The sequence below is a fragment of the Entelurus aequoreus genome, linkage group LG23, assembly GCF_033978785.1.
Source record: "Entelurus aequoreus isolate RoL-2023_Sb linkage group LG23, RoL_Eaeq_v1.1, whole genome shotgun sequence".
NCBI classification, from domain to species: domain Eukaryota; kingdom Metazoa; phylum Chordata; class Actinopteri; order Syngnathiformes; family Syngnathidae; genus Entelurus; species Entelurus aequoreus.
Window position 1 is genome coordinate 13,321,103 of NC_084753.1, and position 16,960 is coordinate 13,338,062.

Below are 16,960 nucleotides of genomic sequence, written 5' to 3' on the forward strand. Positions count from 1 at the left end.
CATTTTAGGTCCCCTCTTTTTCATCATTCTTTCTATTCATTCGAGTTCAATTCCAAGAAATTGTGAGACTCACATTTTTGCTGCACATCCATGAAGGAGAACTGCACTTTTTTGGAATATTGTCTGTCATTCACAATCCTTATGTAAGACAAGAACACATTTTTCTTTTGTATGCGTTCTAAGTCGTAAAATACGGCAAGTCAGAGGTGGCTAACAATGCAGATAACGGGAACATCCAAAAACCGCCAACAATACTCCGTGACCTGAATATTAACCGAGTATTTGCGATACTGTTTTTATAAGTGGTAATGTTGAGGACCTACATTTAGCGGCGCCGTGATAACAAAGAGCTAACTAGCTTACGTTGACATACGGAGCTGCTGCATTGCCTCCGAGTTGGTGAAAGTTCATTCAACATTATAAATCATGCCTCTTACCTGGATAGTAGAAGGTTGTGCACATAAACGAGAACTTTGAAATCCAACTTCGACATGGTGATGGCGAGATAAATTACCGTATTTCCTTGAATTGGCGCCGGGAATATGGTATTTGCATGCCTAGAATTACAGCCGGGTCAAACTCGTTTTGCAAAATAATTAGCGCATGCTTGGCACTTCCGCCGGGTCAAATATGAGTCATTAAATGACTCCCGCCTCCTGGTGGTAGAGGGCGCTAGTGATCCTTCTTGCGACTGCTGGTACTGCAGAAGACCTGTGCTGCAGAAGAAGACAACACCAGCAAGAGTGCGCAGCCATTGTTTTACCATGGAGGATTACATATCTAAAATAAAACAGTTTTCTAAACTGGACTTTTAATCGAAGCAGGAGGTAATACTTAAAAGGAAGATCTCCATCGAGACAGAGAGACTTTTAAAACTGAAGGAAGACTTCTATATCGATGCTTTTCTTCAAAAGGAGCTGGCATGGACTCATTTATACCTAAAGGTAAGACCATGATAACGTTTTTTTATTAAATGTGCTTTTCATGATAAGGTAAGCGCCGGAGTGAGAAGAGGTTTTAAAATAATTAGCGCATGCATGGCCATATCGCAGGCTTCTGGTAAGCGCCGGAGTGACAGGAGGTTTTAAATTAATTAGCGCCCCTGCGTCTATTCAAGGAAATACGGTACTTGTTTGAGGCACCTTTTTTTTTTTTTTTACCTTTCGTAAGAATTATGATTAATTCCTTATCTAAACGGGAAGATATAAACATCCCATCAGTCGGCATCCCAGTGAGAGCAGACATTGTACAGTAAGTGATTGTTTTATTATGTTCTCAGTTTGTATTTCTTGTTTAGCACTTAGCAATACGGCTGCTATGATGATGTGTTTCCCTAAAGCTAGATCTGTTTTAGCACACAGCTTCTAAAACTTGTCAATCATCCTCCTTATATTGAAAAATATACGTTTCTGGATCATCATTTGTTCCAAAGTAGTCTTTGTTGTCTCTCATGAAGTCTGCCATGATTAGTAGTGTTGCTGTTGTTGAAGGGGAAAGCGATTGTTGTGATACGCCTCCGTATGCTTAAAATGAGCAAAGTACATAAGTATTACATATTATGAATGTTACTATATTACATATATACTTAGAGCGTGTATATAAAATGTTTATGGAGGTGTTTGTATATTTTTTAGAGGTCTTTATAGGCGGAATAAAGCGACACCTATTGACTCCATTGTTAGATGATTTTTACTAACGTTTATTTACAAGTTAGAATGCATTAAAAAAAAGAAAAATGTGTTCTTGTCTCACATCAGGATTGTGAATGATGGCAAAATTAAAATAAAAACATGCAGTACTCATTAAAAGTGAAAGTACATTTAACTATTTCATGACTTAATTATTTTATACTTTAATTATCTAATCATGTCATTTAATTATGTAATTATTTAATTAACCTGTTTGTCAGCACTTCAGCAATTTAATTTTCTGTTGGCCCCGCCCACTGACAAATTAAATTCACACATGCTCATGAATAATGTGATCAATCATGAAATAGTAAATCAATAATTAATTAAATAAAATAGTAAAAAAAAAAAAATTTAATGTAATTTTACATGAAATAAATTAACTACACATTTAACAACACATTTATGTATTTGACTCCAAAATAATTTTTCAAGGCAAGAGTATAACAAGAACACCATTGGCTCGCTTGTCTTACCATTAGCAGTTTAACAGAACACATTTGTGGTAAAACGGTCTATATTTTACACAATTACTAAGTTTGTGTAGTAAAAATGTTTTATTGGCCTGAATAAAACAATTGGGGTTTTAAGGCGGTCACTCACCCAGTCTGGTCAACGCGTACCCGCAGGGAGCACATGCACACATACAAAAGCAGTCCAACAAATAATTTGCAGTCACGTTGTTGTTATGATAGAATATACATTCAATGACAGCTAACGCTAACTATCCAAGTTGCTATTATTAGTTAACAACGCCCTACGTACGTAGTTACGTCATTACGTCCTAGAAGCCAGAAGAGGGCGGGATATACTGTGTAAAATACACTAGAAAGTTAGCACTCTCTAGACATCTGTGTAAATGTTGCAAACAGCCCCTTTAAATGATGAAACATTTAAGTAATTGTTTTACGATTTATTTAATTTTGTCGCATTTGACCCTCCATCTAAATAAATAAATTGTGAAATAATGATTTATAAAATGAAATGATTAAGTCATGAAATGAAATAAGTCATTAATTACATTAAATAATGAAATGTACTTTTACATTAAAAAATAATGACATGTATAATAACATATTTAGGTATTTAATTCTAATTATCGGAGCTTTATTTGTCCATTCTTAACATGTACAAGACACATAAGAACTGAAATTACATTTTCGGCACAATCCTGCTAAGAGCAGACATACGTTACAGGGAGACAAGACGGGACCGCCAACGGATCAGCCACTTAGGGCGCTCCTTAAAAAGGTGGGAAAAAGGTGACATTGGGGAAGGGGGGGAGAGTAAAAAAAAATATCAGTCTGAGGCTGGACCCTCAGGAATGGTCCAGACTGAGTCCGAGGAAAAAACCTCACATAGCATGGCACACATAAACATGGTACATGTAATCACAACAACTCGCAACAGAGTCATCCAACAGGACTTTGGAGGCCGGCAGCTGCTGTTGAGCGCTACTCAGCCCCCACAACCCCGGAGGAATTAAGCAGTGGTGAAGGCGTTGATTTGGGGAGGGGTGTGTGCGTGCATGTATGCCCAATTTACTTGGGTGAGATGTTGGAATTGTCTTTATGGGCCGAGGCCGGCCCCAAGAGTTCAAGAGTCCGACCCAGGTGCTTTTGAAAAAAAGGGAAAGGTCAAAAGCGTCCATCTTTGAGGAGTCCTCAGGGGAGTGTTTTCAAACAGCCTTTTCCTCAAGGCCATTCGAGGGAGTCAAATCGTAGATTAAGATGTTGTTTTTTCTTCGAGCAGTCAAAACAATGACATTCCTGCTCTGTATGCTGGCTCTGACAATTCCAATTTATTCTTTCTCTAACTTCATCAAGATAGAATCCACCTTGCGATTCAAATCAGCAATTGCTCCAGTCTGTGATCCCACAGCACGACCCAATCCTTCCATTGCGTTGAACAGCCTGTTGGCCCCTTGAGTGGCTGCCATCGTCTTCCGAATTTGACGATACACCAGAGCAATGCCCAGCCCAATCAGCAAATGCCCTGCGATCACAGCTCCAAATAGGTAGATGTCTTCCACGTCCTCGATGGAAAGGACTGAGAGGCACATGATTCTCCAAGTATTCCAGGAATCTCTCACGTACCCCGCAGCAATGGTTCCATCAGGGCAGCCAGGCTCCCCCAAACCTCTTTTCCTTGTCGAAAAGACTGTGTCAATTGCGTCGAGAGTCCAGTTGATCAAATTCATTTTGATGTTTAGATTTGAGGACAGCTCAAGAAAAGAGGCTTCAAAAAGTTTAGACAAAGACAAGGACACAAGAAAGCAAGCGGGAAGGAGGAGGAGCGGGGAAAAATGCGACCACCCTCACCAAGAGGCAAAAAGTAAAGTTATTATGATTAATTCATGACATATTAAAGTGATTATTTCAAGATGTATTTAATTTTGTCGCGTTCAACCCTCCATCCAAATAAATGAAGAAATTGTGAAATAATGATTTATATCATGAAATGATTAAACCATAAATTGAAATAAATAATTGAATGTAGTTTTACATTTAAAAAAGTAATGACATGTATAATAAAATATTTAGGTATTTAATTCTAATTAATTTATGACACAAGATGTATTTAATTTTCTTGCATTCGACCCTCCATCTAAACACATTTTGAAATGATGTATATCATGAAATGACTAAACCATAAATTTAAATCAATAATTCATTAGATTAAATATTTAAAGGTACTTTTACATTTAAAAAAATGTATGACATGTATAATAACATATTTAGGTATTTAATTCTAATTCTAATTAATTCATGACACATTAAAGTAATTATTTCAAGATGTATTTAATTGTGTCCCATTTGACCCTCCATAGAACATTAAACTGAAATAATGCATTGGATAAACTGAGTAAAAAAACAAAACAATGTTATTCAAATTATAACTTTCCATTTATTGTAGTTAACACTTTGCATAGAAATGCCCCTTTAGTTTCAATCGACCCAAAAGACGATTTGATATCATTAGAAAAAGGGTTGCAATATCTTGTCGTATATTGATATTTTGTCCCACTTTCAAGTTTAATTTGTGCATGTGGCTGATTTATTTGATCACTTTCTTATATGTGGGCCTGATGCAGAGCCTGGCTGCATTGTTGTAAAGGTGCATGCCAGAAGAAACACTTTGCAAGCGTGTTGAGAGGCGACACTCATGAGCTGGTTGAAGAGACTCATAGCTGCTGTTGTCATCCAGTGCCTTGCTTTACCTGACATGCACATCTATACTCTGCACACCTGTCTTACCAACGAAGCATTCAGATGTCAGTGACCCCTTTTGAGTCGGCCTACATGTCACAGTCACATGCCAACAGCATTAGTCAGCGAAAGCTGTGTGTGTGTGTGTGTGTGTGTGTGTGTGTGTGTGTGTGTGTGTGTGTGTGTGTGTGTGTGTGTGTGTGTGTGTGTGTGTGTGTGTGTGTGTGTGTGTGTGTGTGTGTGTGTGTGTGTGTGTGTGTGTGTGTGTGTGTGTGTGTGTGTGTGTGTGGTTGTGTGTGTGTTCCTGTATTTCTATCCTTCTTGAGACATCAACAAGGAAAAGTACCTTCCACATGAGGTGTACAAGTTAGGACATGAATCATGGTCCCAATACAGAAAACCATTGCATGTAATAGAGAATGTCTCATATGCACCCCTGGTGGGGAAATCTATCAAAATGAGGGTGGTCCCAAAAAGGAGGGATTTTTCAAATTGACTGTGTGTCGGTTTTAAAAGTGCTCACCCTCTAGACAACATATGAAATAACAAGTGTGTGTAAAAATTTGAAGTGCTCCCCCTCTGGCCAACATATGTAATGACAAGTGTGTGTAAGAAATTGAAATGCGCCCCCTTTGGCCAAAATTAATTTTAAAAAATACATGGTAACTAGAGATGTCCGATAATATCGGCCTGCCAATATTATCGGCCGATAAATGCTTTAAAATGTAATATCGGAAATTATCGGTATCGTTTTTTTATTATCGGTATCGGTTTTTTTTGTTTGTTTTTTTTTTTTTTTTTTTTTTTTTATTAAACCCAACCCAAAAAACCTCCCTCCCCCATTTACACTCATTCACACTCATTCACACAAAAGGGTTGTTTCTTTCTGTTATTAATATTCTGGTTCCTACATTATATATCAATATATATCAATACAGTCTGCAAGGGATACAGTCCGTAAGCACACATGATTGTGCGTGCTGCTGGTCCACTAATAGTACTAACCTTTGACAGTTAATTTTACTCATTTTCATTAATTACTAGTTTCTATGTAACTGTTTTTATATTGTTTTACTTTCTTTTTTATTCAAGAATACGTTTTAAATGTATTTATCTTATTTTATAAATTTTTAAAAAAAGGACCTTATCTTCACCATACCTGGTTGTCCAAATTAGGCATAATAATGTGTTAATTCCACGACTGTATATATCGGTATCGGTTGATATCAGTATCGGTAATTAAGAGTTGAACAATATCGGAATATCGGATATCGGCAAAATAGCCATTATCGGACATCCCTAATGGTAACCATACTTGCCAACCCTCCCGATTTTCCTGGGAGACTCCCAAATTTCAGTGCCCCTCCCGAAAATCTCCCGGGGCAACCATTCACCCGAATTTCTCCCAATTTCCACCCGGACAACAATATTGGGGGCGTGCCTTAAAGGCACTGCAACCTGTGGTCACGTCCGCTTATTCTCCATACAAACAGCGTGTCACATAATATATGCGTCTTCTACACACACATAAGTGAATGCCATGCATACTTGATCAACAGCCATACAGGTCACACTGAGGGTGGATGTATAAACAACTTTAACACTGTTACAAATATGCGCCACACTGTGAACCCACACCAAACAAGAATGACAAACACATTTCAGGAGAACATCCGAACCGTAACACAACATAAACACAACAGAACAAATACCCAGAACCCCTTGCAGCACTAACTCTTCCGGGACGCTACAATATGCACCCCCCGCTACCACCAACCCCCCACCCCCCCACCCCCCAACCTCAACCCCCCATCTCCCGAATTCGGAGGTCTCAAGGTTGGCAAGTATGATGGTAACACTTTAGGTATGGGGAACATATTCTAAGTAACAAATACATAATTCAGAGTTATTTGGACACTAGGGGAACATATTCTAAGTCAGTGATTTTCAACCAGTGTGCCGTGAGAGATCGTCAGGTGCTCCGTGGGAAATTATGTAATATCTCCTAATTAACCATTGTCGGGTGTCTGTGCTGTAATAAAGTACGGCAGATAATGTAATACTCTTCTATTTCAGTAGGTGGCAGCAGAGGGCGATAAATACCTGTAAAGACAATCGAGTTAGCGCTGCGCGACACGTGACAGTGACAGTTTGGGATCGCAGCAAGAAAAGGCGAGCAAGTGACAGTGATGGAGAAGTTTTTGAAAAGGGAAAATGCAAATGCGGAACAGGGTCCTGGACAAAATTCTGACCCAGATGAAGGCCCTAGTATGAGTGGTCGACAAAATAAAAAAGACAAGACAGTGAGCTCGAGGCAATACAGCGAAAGCTATCTTTCATTTGGATTTACTTTCACCGGGGATGCGACAGCACCGACTCCGCAGTGCTTGGTGTGTGGTGAGAAGCTATCCAATAGCGCCATGGTGCCAAGCAAGCTTAAACGCCATCTCCAAACGAAACACCCTTCCGTTCAAAACAAGCCGATGGACTATTTTGTATGCTTACGTACAAACAATGAGAAACAGGCAACTTTTCTGAGAAAAACCACAAAGGTAAACGAGAGAGCCCTCAAAGCTTGCTACCTTGTTGCTGAACTCGTAGCTAAATCAAAAAAGTCCCACACTGTGGCAGAAACATTAATACTGCCAGCTTGTAAAGCTGAGATGCTCGGCCCTGACGCGGCCAAAGAGATCGCTAAAGTGCCTCTCTCAGATAACACAATTGCCAGACGTATTGATGACATGTCTGCGGACATCGAAACTGTTGTTTTGGAAAAGATCATCTGTAAGAAATTTGCTGTCACGACGGGGGGGGTCGCAGTTTGCTGCGAGGTTTGTTTCCCCGGGATGCAAACGGATCACTCCGGACAGGACTTGCAGGTAGGAACATATTTTAATCTTCTCAAGAAATCTTGGCAGGGCATGAGGTAAACAAACAGCATAAACTATGGCGTGGAACAAACACGAAACTGTGGCATGAAACAAACAGCATAAACTATGGCGTGGAACAAACACGAAACTGTGGCATGAAACAAACAGCATAAACTATGGCGTGGAACAAACACGAAACTGTGGCATGAAACAAACAGCATAAACTATGGCGTGGAACAAACACGAAACTGTGGCATGAAACAAACACGACTTACTTGGCAAGGCATGAGGTAAACACTTAGCATAAACTATGGCATTGCATGACACACACAATGACGCCAGGCCGACTGACTCGCAAAGGCAGGCTTAAATAATGTCTCATGATTAGAGCCAGGTGAGCGTCCCGAACACAAGGGGCAGGTGAAACTAATACGCAACCATGGCAACCAAAACAAACAAGAGTGCACAAAAAACAGGAACTACATGGAGTCCAAAACTAACAGAACATAACAAAAACATGATCCGGACCACGGATCATGACATTTGCCTTGCAACTTGATGAGTCGACGGATATTAGTGGACATTGTCAGCTCTTGGCCAATTTGCGTTTTGTGGATGGAGAAGCCATTAAAGAAAACTTCCTATTCTCGCTCTCTTTCCGGACTTTGACAGACACAAAATATGGTACAAAGGTCAGAAATTCCACCACACTTACCAGCAGATCTAGCTCCTGTGTTGGATGATGTTGTGCGCATAGTGAACTTTGTGAAGACGCGACCTTTGAAATGTCGCTTATTTGCATCTTTGTGTGAGGAAATGGGAGCGGAACGTAAAGTCTTATTGCTCCACACGGAGGTCCGGTGGCTGTCGCGCGGCAAAAGTGCTTGCCCGTGTGTATGAGCTGCGAGAGGAACTTAAAGTATTTCTGACAAACGAGATGTCCGATTACTCAAAGCTGCTTGCAAGTAATGAGTGGTGTGCAGAGCTGGCATACCTGGCTGATATATTTCATCATCTGAATGAACTGAACACACGGATGCAAGGCCGAAATGAAAACCTGCTTACAAGCACTGATAAAATGAATGGATTCCGTTTAAAGGTGCAGCTCTGGCAACAACATGTGCAGCGTGGCAACCTTGAGATGTTCCCACTCACCGAGAAACTGCATGATGGCAACACTGCTGCAATGTGCGAAGTGATTGGCACACATTTGAAAACTCTCGAGGAGAAGTTGTTCATTTATTTCTCTTCAGCCTTCACAGAATGCCTTGACTGGGTTAGGGACCCATACAGCTCAGCATCCATTGCTGGAAAGGACATGACTTTAAAGGAGCAAGAGGAACTCATTGAACTGAAACGGTCATGATCCGTGGTCCGGATCATGTTTTTGTTATGTTCTGTTAGTTTTGGACTCTTTTAGTTCCTGTTTTGGCGACGTGTCCAGGGTGTACTCCGCCTTCCGCCCAATTGTAGCTGAGATAGGCTCCAGTAACCCCCATCACCCCGAAGGGAATAAGCGGTAGAAAATGGATGGATGGATGGATAGTTCCTGTTTGACACCTGAGTTTGTTTTAGTTACCATGGCTACTTATGATTTTCACTTGCCTCTGGTGTTCGGGACGCACACCTGTTTCTAATCAGAGGACTATTCAAGCCTGCCTTTGCCAGTCAGTCGTCCTGGCGTCATTATTGGTTTCATGCCACAGTTTCGTGTTTGTTCTATGCCATAGTTAATGCTAGTTGTTTGCCTCATGCCTGGACTACGTAAGTCTTAGTTGTTTCATGTCACAGTTTCGTATTGGTTTCATGCCTCAGTTTCGTGTTTGTTCTATGCCATAGTTAATGCTAGTTGTTTGCCTCATGCCTGGACTACGCAAGTCTTAGTTGTTTCATGCCACAGTTTCGTATTGGTTTCATGCCTCAGTTTCGTGTTTGTTCTATGCCATAGTTAATGCTAGTTGTTTGCCTCATGCCTGGACTACGTAAGTCTTAGTTGTTTCATGCCACAGTTTCGTATTGGTTTCATGCCTCAGTTTTGTGTTTGTTCTATGCCATAGTTAATGCTAGTTATTTGCCTCATGCCTGGACTACGTAAGTCTTACTTGTTCCATGCCACAGTTTTGTATTGGTTTCATGCCTCAGTTTCGTGTTTGTTCTATGCCATAGTTAATGCTAGTTGTTTGCCTCATGCCTGGACTACGTAAGTCTTACTTGTTCCATGCCACAGTTTTGTATTGGTTTCATGCCTCAGTTTCGTGTTTGTTCTATGCCATAGTTAATGCTAGTTGTTTGCCTCATGCCTGGACTACATAAGTCTTAGTTGTTTCATGCCACAGTTTCGTATTGGTTTCATGCCTCAGTTTCGTGTTTGTTCTATGCCATAGTTAATGCTAGTTGTTTCATGCCACAGTTTCATGAGGTTCATGTCTATAGTTTCATGTCCTAAGTTTTTGCCTTAGCTTCCGCGTGCGATAGGCACGCTTGCCTTCGGGTTGTTTTCTGTTTTGTACCTCGTTGATTACTTCTTAAAATTAAATCATGTTCCTACCTGCAAATCCTGTCCGGAGTCGTCCGTTTGCCTTCCCGGGAGAACGACCCCGCAGTAAGCGAAAACCCCGTCATGACAGAAACAAGATCGTGGTTTAAAGCTAAACTTTGCTGATCTTCCTTTGGACAGTTTTTGGTTATCTGTTGCCAAGAAGTTCCCCATTCTGGCCAACAAAGCCATTTTGACATTGCTCCCGTTTTCAAGCACATATCTATGTGAGCTGAGCTTCTCAAGCTTGACTGCGATAAAAACTAAAAACAGAGAGAGACTGAGAGCTGTTGAGGAAGAGCTTTGTTTGTGTCTTTCTACCATTCCTGCCAAGATACACTAGGTGAGTATAAATACTTTTAGAAACTCTATTATTAACTATATGTATTATATACTGTGTTAGAGTGTCATTTTGGTTGGTGGTGTGCCGCAGGATTTTGTAAATGTAAAAAGTGTGCCGCGGCTCAAAAAAGGTTGAAAATCACTGTTCTAAGTAACAAAGACTTAAGGGTTAGGGTTATTGTAGTTTTGTGTTTTGTTATGTAAGAACAGACCATATTCTTTAAGTGGTATTAAAGGGACAATTAAATACAACAACTTCCTTACTTAGTACTAATAAGCAATCATTTTGAGGTTATTGAGGGAAGACTCTTAGTTAATGGCTTACTGGTTGTACAATAAGGCCATGCAGAATAAGGCATTAATAAGTACTTAATAATGACTAATTAAGAGCCAATATGTTACTAATTTGCATGTTAATAAGCAACTAATTAATGGTGAATATGTTCCCCATACTAAAGTGTTACCAAATAAATATATATGTATTTAGGGACATACTGTAATAATTTGAAGTAAATAATGAAGATTAAAAACCAATTACAAACAAAAAAATTCAACAAAAAAAATAAATGACTAAAAGCAGTCTTTTTCTCACAATGTGGCAACTTTTTTCTCATGAAATTGGGAACTATTTCTAATATTATTCCTGAAAATATTGCAGTATTGTCTCGTAAAATTATAACTTTTTAATGTAAAATTGTTACTCTTTCAATGCAAAATGGTGACATTTGTCATATAAATTTCGGACTTTTATCACAATATTGCCAAATGTTGTTTTTGTTCTTGTGAAACAGTGATACTTTTTGAGTGAAATTGTGACTTTTGTCAGGATTTTGCCAAGTAAAACTTCCGATTATTATTATAACATTGCCAACATTTTAAAGTTTTCTTATAAAACTGTGACTTCTGTCGAGTAAAATTACGACTCTTTTCATCAAATTGCCAAAATGTCAAGTTTTTCTTGTAAAGTCGCGACTGTTGTTGGGTAAAATTCCAACTTTTGTCATAATATTGCACAAATGTTCTGTTTTTCTGGTCAAATTTTGACTTGCGTTGAGTAAAATTATGACTTTTATTATAATACTGCCAAAATGCTGAGTTTTTCTTGTGAAATTCCAACTAATTTTTCACAACAAGCTTTTTCATATAGGCATAGTATGTGTATGTTATTAATGTTGTAGATACATATCTTTATACATCTAGGGTGGTCCAAATGAGGCAGGCATTTTTCGGAGGTCTCAAGAAGGTAACAAATACAAAACTGTGTGTGTGCGTGCGTGTGTGCGTGCGTGCGCGTTTGCGTGTGTGCGTGCGTGTGTCAGATAACAGACAGCCTAAAGGCTTTTTGCAGGAACGCTAGGTTTATTTCTGTTGTGTTTTTTTTTTTTCGTTTTCTGTAATCACAGTGACAAGCTGACATATGTTCTCTGAAAATTCCCACGTTGCGAGCGGCTGCCAACAGTGTGTAAAGAATGTCCCCAGAGACGCGCGCGTTCAGGTTCTGTTCACTGATGCATTTCGTGTGCCACCTTGATCCGTGTTTGTTTGTTAGCCGGCTCCCGTTACTCTATGTGGTGGCTTCCAGGGGGTGGGGGGGGGGGATCTTAATTGTGTGACCGCCAGTCAGTGCGCTACTGCACAAAGGCCTGACACCAGGGTCAGGCCAGGTAATAGTATTGAAGGACTTAATTAAGCGGTGCAAAGTTGCTGCCTTTGCAAGTGCACTCTCTTTTGCATATGTCAAATGGGCTTGTGTGTGCGTGCGTGCGTGCGTGCGTGCGTGCGTGCGTGCGTGCGTGCGTGCGCCTCCAAATGCATACCGTATTTTTCGGACTGTAAGCCGCTACTTTTTTTTTCCCCAACGTTTTGGACTGTGCGGCTTATAAAAAGGTGCGGCTAATTTATGGATTTTCCATAATGTTTTGTTTGCAACAAATAGTTTTCTTATTACACCGACCGAGACGCTGAAAAGGTGTGTTATTGTTTGTGGTACGACGCCATCTTTGGAAAAGGGTTCGCTCACAGCATGTTAACACTAGCATGCTAGATCAGGGGTGTCAAACGTACGGCCCGCGGGCCGGATAAGGCCCGCGAACAGGTTTTATCCGGCCCCCGGGATGAGTTTACTAAATATTAAAATGAGCCGAAATTTTTTGAATGAAAGAAACAGCTGTTCTAAATGTGTCCACTAGATGTTGCAATAGAAATTGTCTGTATCTTTGTAAATTATGCTACATATGTAAAAATAAAAATAAAGTACACCAGTGCACCAGTCGAGGAAAATGAGTAAACTACATAGATAACATCCTGTAATTTGATTTTGATATAATTTTTTTATCTTGATAGATTGAAAATTAACACCAATGAGTTGACTGTTGAAAATGATCACATAATTTATTCAGAAAGTATAAATAACAACAAATAAAGGTAGAATACTATTAACCGCAACATGTAAATGTAAAACCCCCCCAACAACATTATGATTTGTACATTTTCAGAATGTGCTTGTTCTATTTTTAAACAAAGAAAACAATCTGAAGTGGTCTTTATTTTTAAGTTATCCTGTCGTGATTTTACCAGTCCGGCCCACTTGGGAGTAGATTTTTCTCCATGTGGCCCCCGATCTAAAATGAGTTTGACACCCCTGTGCTAGATTGTTTGCTAATTTTGCAGGTATACACCTCAGTGTCATATTTTGGTATTTCACAAATTTTAACTGTGAGCATGCTATTGCTGGTATGTTAGCAAAGTACTGGTAGCATGCTAGCTTTTTTCAGCTAATTTTGTAGGTATACACCTCAGTCATATTTTTGTAAGTGATGCATGCCAACGTTAGCATACTAGCATTGTAGACACATTTTCCAGGTACACACCTCAGAATAATATATCTTGGTACTCAAGGCATGTTACAGTTACCATTTTAGCTTGCTAACATTAATTTAATTTAGCAGGTATACACCTCAGCGTCATATAATTTGGTATTTCACTAATGCTAACTGTATGCATGCTATTGTTGGTATGTTAGCATTGTACTGGTAGCATGCTAGATGTTTTTCAGCTAATTTTGTAGGTATACACCTCAGTCACACTTTGGTACTTGATGCATGCTAACATTTTAAACACATTTTCCAGGTACGCAACTCAGAGTAAAACATTTTGGTACTTGACTCATGTTACAGTTAGCATTTTAGCATGCAAACATTAATTTAATTTAGCAGGTATACACCTCAGTGTCATATATTTTAGTATTTCACTAATGCTAACTGTAAGCATGCTATGTTTAGCCTGTTAGCATAGTACTGGTAGCATGCTATCTTTTTTCAGCTAATTTTGTAGGTACACACCTCAGAGTGATATATTTTGGTACTTGACGCGTCTTACAGTTAGTATTTTTGCATGTTAACACTAGCATGCTAGATTGTTTGCTAATTTTGCAGGGATACACCTCAGCGTCATATTTTGGTATTTCACAAATTTTAACTGTAAGCATGCTATTGCTAGTATGTTGGCATAGTACTGGTAGCATGCTAGCTTTTTTCAGCAATTGTTTTAGGTATACACCTCAGTCATATTTTGGTATTTGATGCATGCCAACGTTAGCATTCTAGCATTTTATACACATTTTCCAGGTACACACCTCAGAGTAATATATTTTGGTACTTGACTCATGTTACAGTTAGCATTTTAACATGCTAACATTAATTTAATTTAGCAGGAATACACCTCAGCGTCGTGTATTTTAGTATTTCACTAATGCTAACTGTAAGCATGCTATTGTTAGCATGTTTGAATGCTAATTTTTTTTTAGCTCATTTTGCTCATATTTTCTGTTTCTCGACGTTATCTGGCCACGGTGCTAGCTGTTAGCATTTCAGTTCGGCTTTGAATCTTCAGCATTGAATTGAAAAATTTGGGTAGAAAAAAATTTGGGGAGGTATAGCTCGGTTGGTAGAGTGGCCGTGCCAGCAACTTGAGGGTTCCAGGTTCGATCCCCGCTTCCGCCATCCTAGTCACTGTCGTTGTGTCCTTGGGCAAGACACTTTACCCACCTGCTCCCAGTGCCACCCACACTGGTTTAAAAGTAACTTAGATATTGGGTTTCACTATGTTAAAGCGCTTTGAGTCACTAGAGAAAAGCTCTATATAAATATAATTCAATTTTTAAAAAAAATCATTTTGTAGTCCTCTAAAAAAAAAAATCTATACATTGTACTAGTTTTGAAGGTGAAAACTACCAAAATGGCCCCCCGCATCCTTGGATTTGTTAGTCTGTGGCCCATCTATCCATCCATTTTCTACCGCTTGTCCCTTTTGGGGTCGCGGGGGGTGCTGGAGCCTATCTCAGCTGCACTCGGGCGGAAGACGGGGTACACCCTGGACAAGTTGCCACCTCATCACAGGGCCAACACAGATAGACAGACAACATTCAGACTCACAGTCACACACCATTCCACTAAAATACCCATGTACCTGTCTAGAGGTATAAGTCGCTCCGCAGTATAAGTCGCACCGGCCGAAAATGCATAATAAAGAAGGAAAAAAACATATATAAGTCGCACTGGAGTATAAGTCGCATTTTTTGGGGAAATGTATTTGATAAAACCCAACACCAAGAATAGACATTTGATAGGCAATTTAAAATAAATAAAGAATATTGAAGAACACGCTGAATAAGTGTACGTTATATGAGGCATAAATAACCAACTGAGAACGTGCCTGGTATGTTAACGTAACATATTATGGTAAGAGTCATTCAAATAACTATAACATATAGAACATGCTATACGTTCACCAAACAATCTGTCACTCCTAATCGCTAAATCCCATGAAATCTTATACGTCTAGTCTCTTACGTGAATGAGCTAAATAATATTGTTTGATATTTTAGGGTAATGTGTTAATAATTTCACACATAAGTCGCTCCTGAGTATAAGTCGCACCCCCGGCCAAACTATGAAAAAAAACTGCGACTTACAGTCCAAAAAATACGGTACTTGAAAATATATTCCCAATTATAACACCAGAGGTAGTTGTACAAATCATATTCAACCCAGATCTCACTCCAAAAAAGGTTCTGTCACGCCAAATTTCTTCCCCCTACAACCCCCCCCCCCATTTACTTCCGGGGTAATTTCCTCTTACGTCATTGACAGCGATCGATAGCACTTCGAGTATTAATCTGACAAATTAACTTGCACATTTGACTCGTGGACATATGCGGAAATGAATAACAGTGTACAATAAGTTAATTCATTATCAATCAACATTATCAAACTTTATTAAAACAAAATTTATTCGTTAAATGCAGTTTTTTTAGTTCTCTGTGTAAGTGAACTAAATTAAAATGACATTTACGTGAACTTAATTTTTTTTAGTTTCATTCGTTGTTTTTACGTCAGCACTCATGTTTCCCATAAATCGTGTTACTTTGGGAATGCATCCAGCGACGGGCAGTCAAAGCCGAAGTGCTATCGATCGCTGTCAATGACATAAGAGGAAATGACGTAAGTAAGAGGAAATGACGTAAGAGGAAATGACCCCGGAAGTAAATGGGGGGGGGGGGTTTGTAGGGGGAAGAAATTTGGCGTGACAGTTCCAATTTGTTTGCCTGCTATACCCCCAAAATGTGGAACTCTCTATCAATAGCCATAAAGGAGCGTAAATCCCTTACTTCCCTCAAAGCCGCTTTGAAAAGACATTACAGGTTGTGGCTACTTGTAACTGGGAATAGACAAAGCTTTTTACTTTATTTTAATTAATTTTCTTGCAGAATTTGTGTCTTTTAAATGCTACTTTCGGCATATTTTGTGTTCAACCTGTGTGAGTTAAAACAATATTTCAACTAAAACCAGCTCAGGCTTTCTTGTAGCAGTGAATGTGGCCCTCAGCGGTAAAAGTTTGGGCACCCCTGGTCGACAACAACCATGGATAAACATGCATGCCCACCAGCACAAATGTATGCTTCGTAAGACACGCTTTGGGGAGAACGTGTCCATTTTGCCGCCTTATTCGCCACACAGCGTACGAAGTGCAGATATGACGGATTACAGCCATTCACGTAAAGCCATTTTCTTCTACTGTCACAGTTGATCTTACATGCGCGCACGTGCACACGCCTGACGTGCAGGAGACGCAGGAAGGGGTGGCCGTGCCCTTCCACTCTTGTTAGCATTTAGCACGGTTACATAAGAGCCAGTTTGGATTAATGAAGCATATGGGCAGATACGGCATGCACTCAGGATGGCCAGCACCATGTGGATACATCGCCGTGCTCGTTGTAGGAAAATCTGACTCGTGCTCTTCAGTTTGATGGTTTTC

General features: G+C 39.6%; 1 protein-coding gene across 1 annotated transcript in view; it reads left to right on the forward strand.

Moving 5' to 3' along the window:
- The window catches only part of gphnb (gephyrin b), a 224,793-nt gene that overhangs the window by 52,689 nt on the left and 155,144 nt on the right, over positions 1-16,960 (forward strand).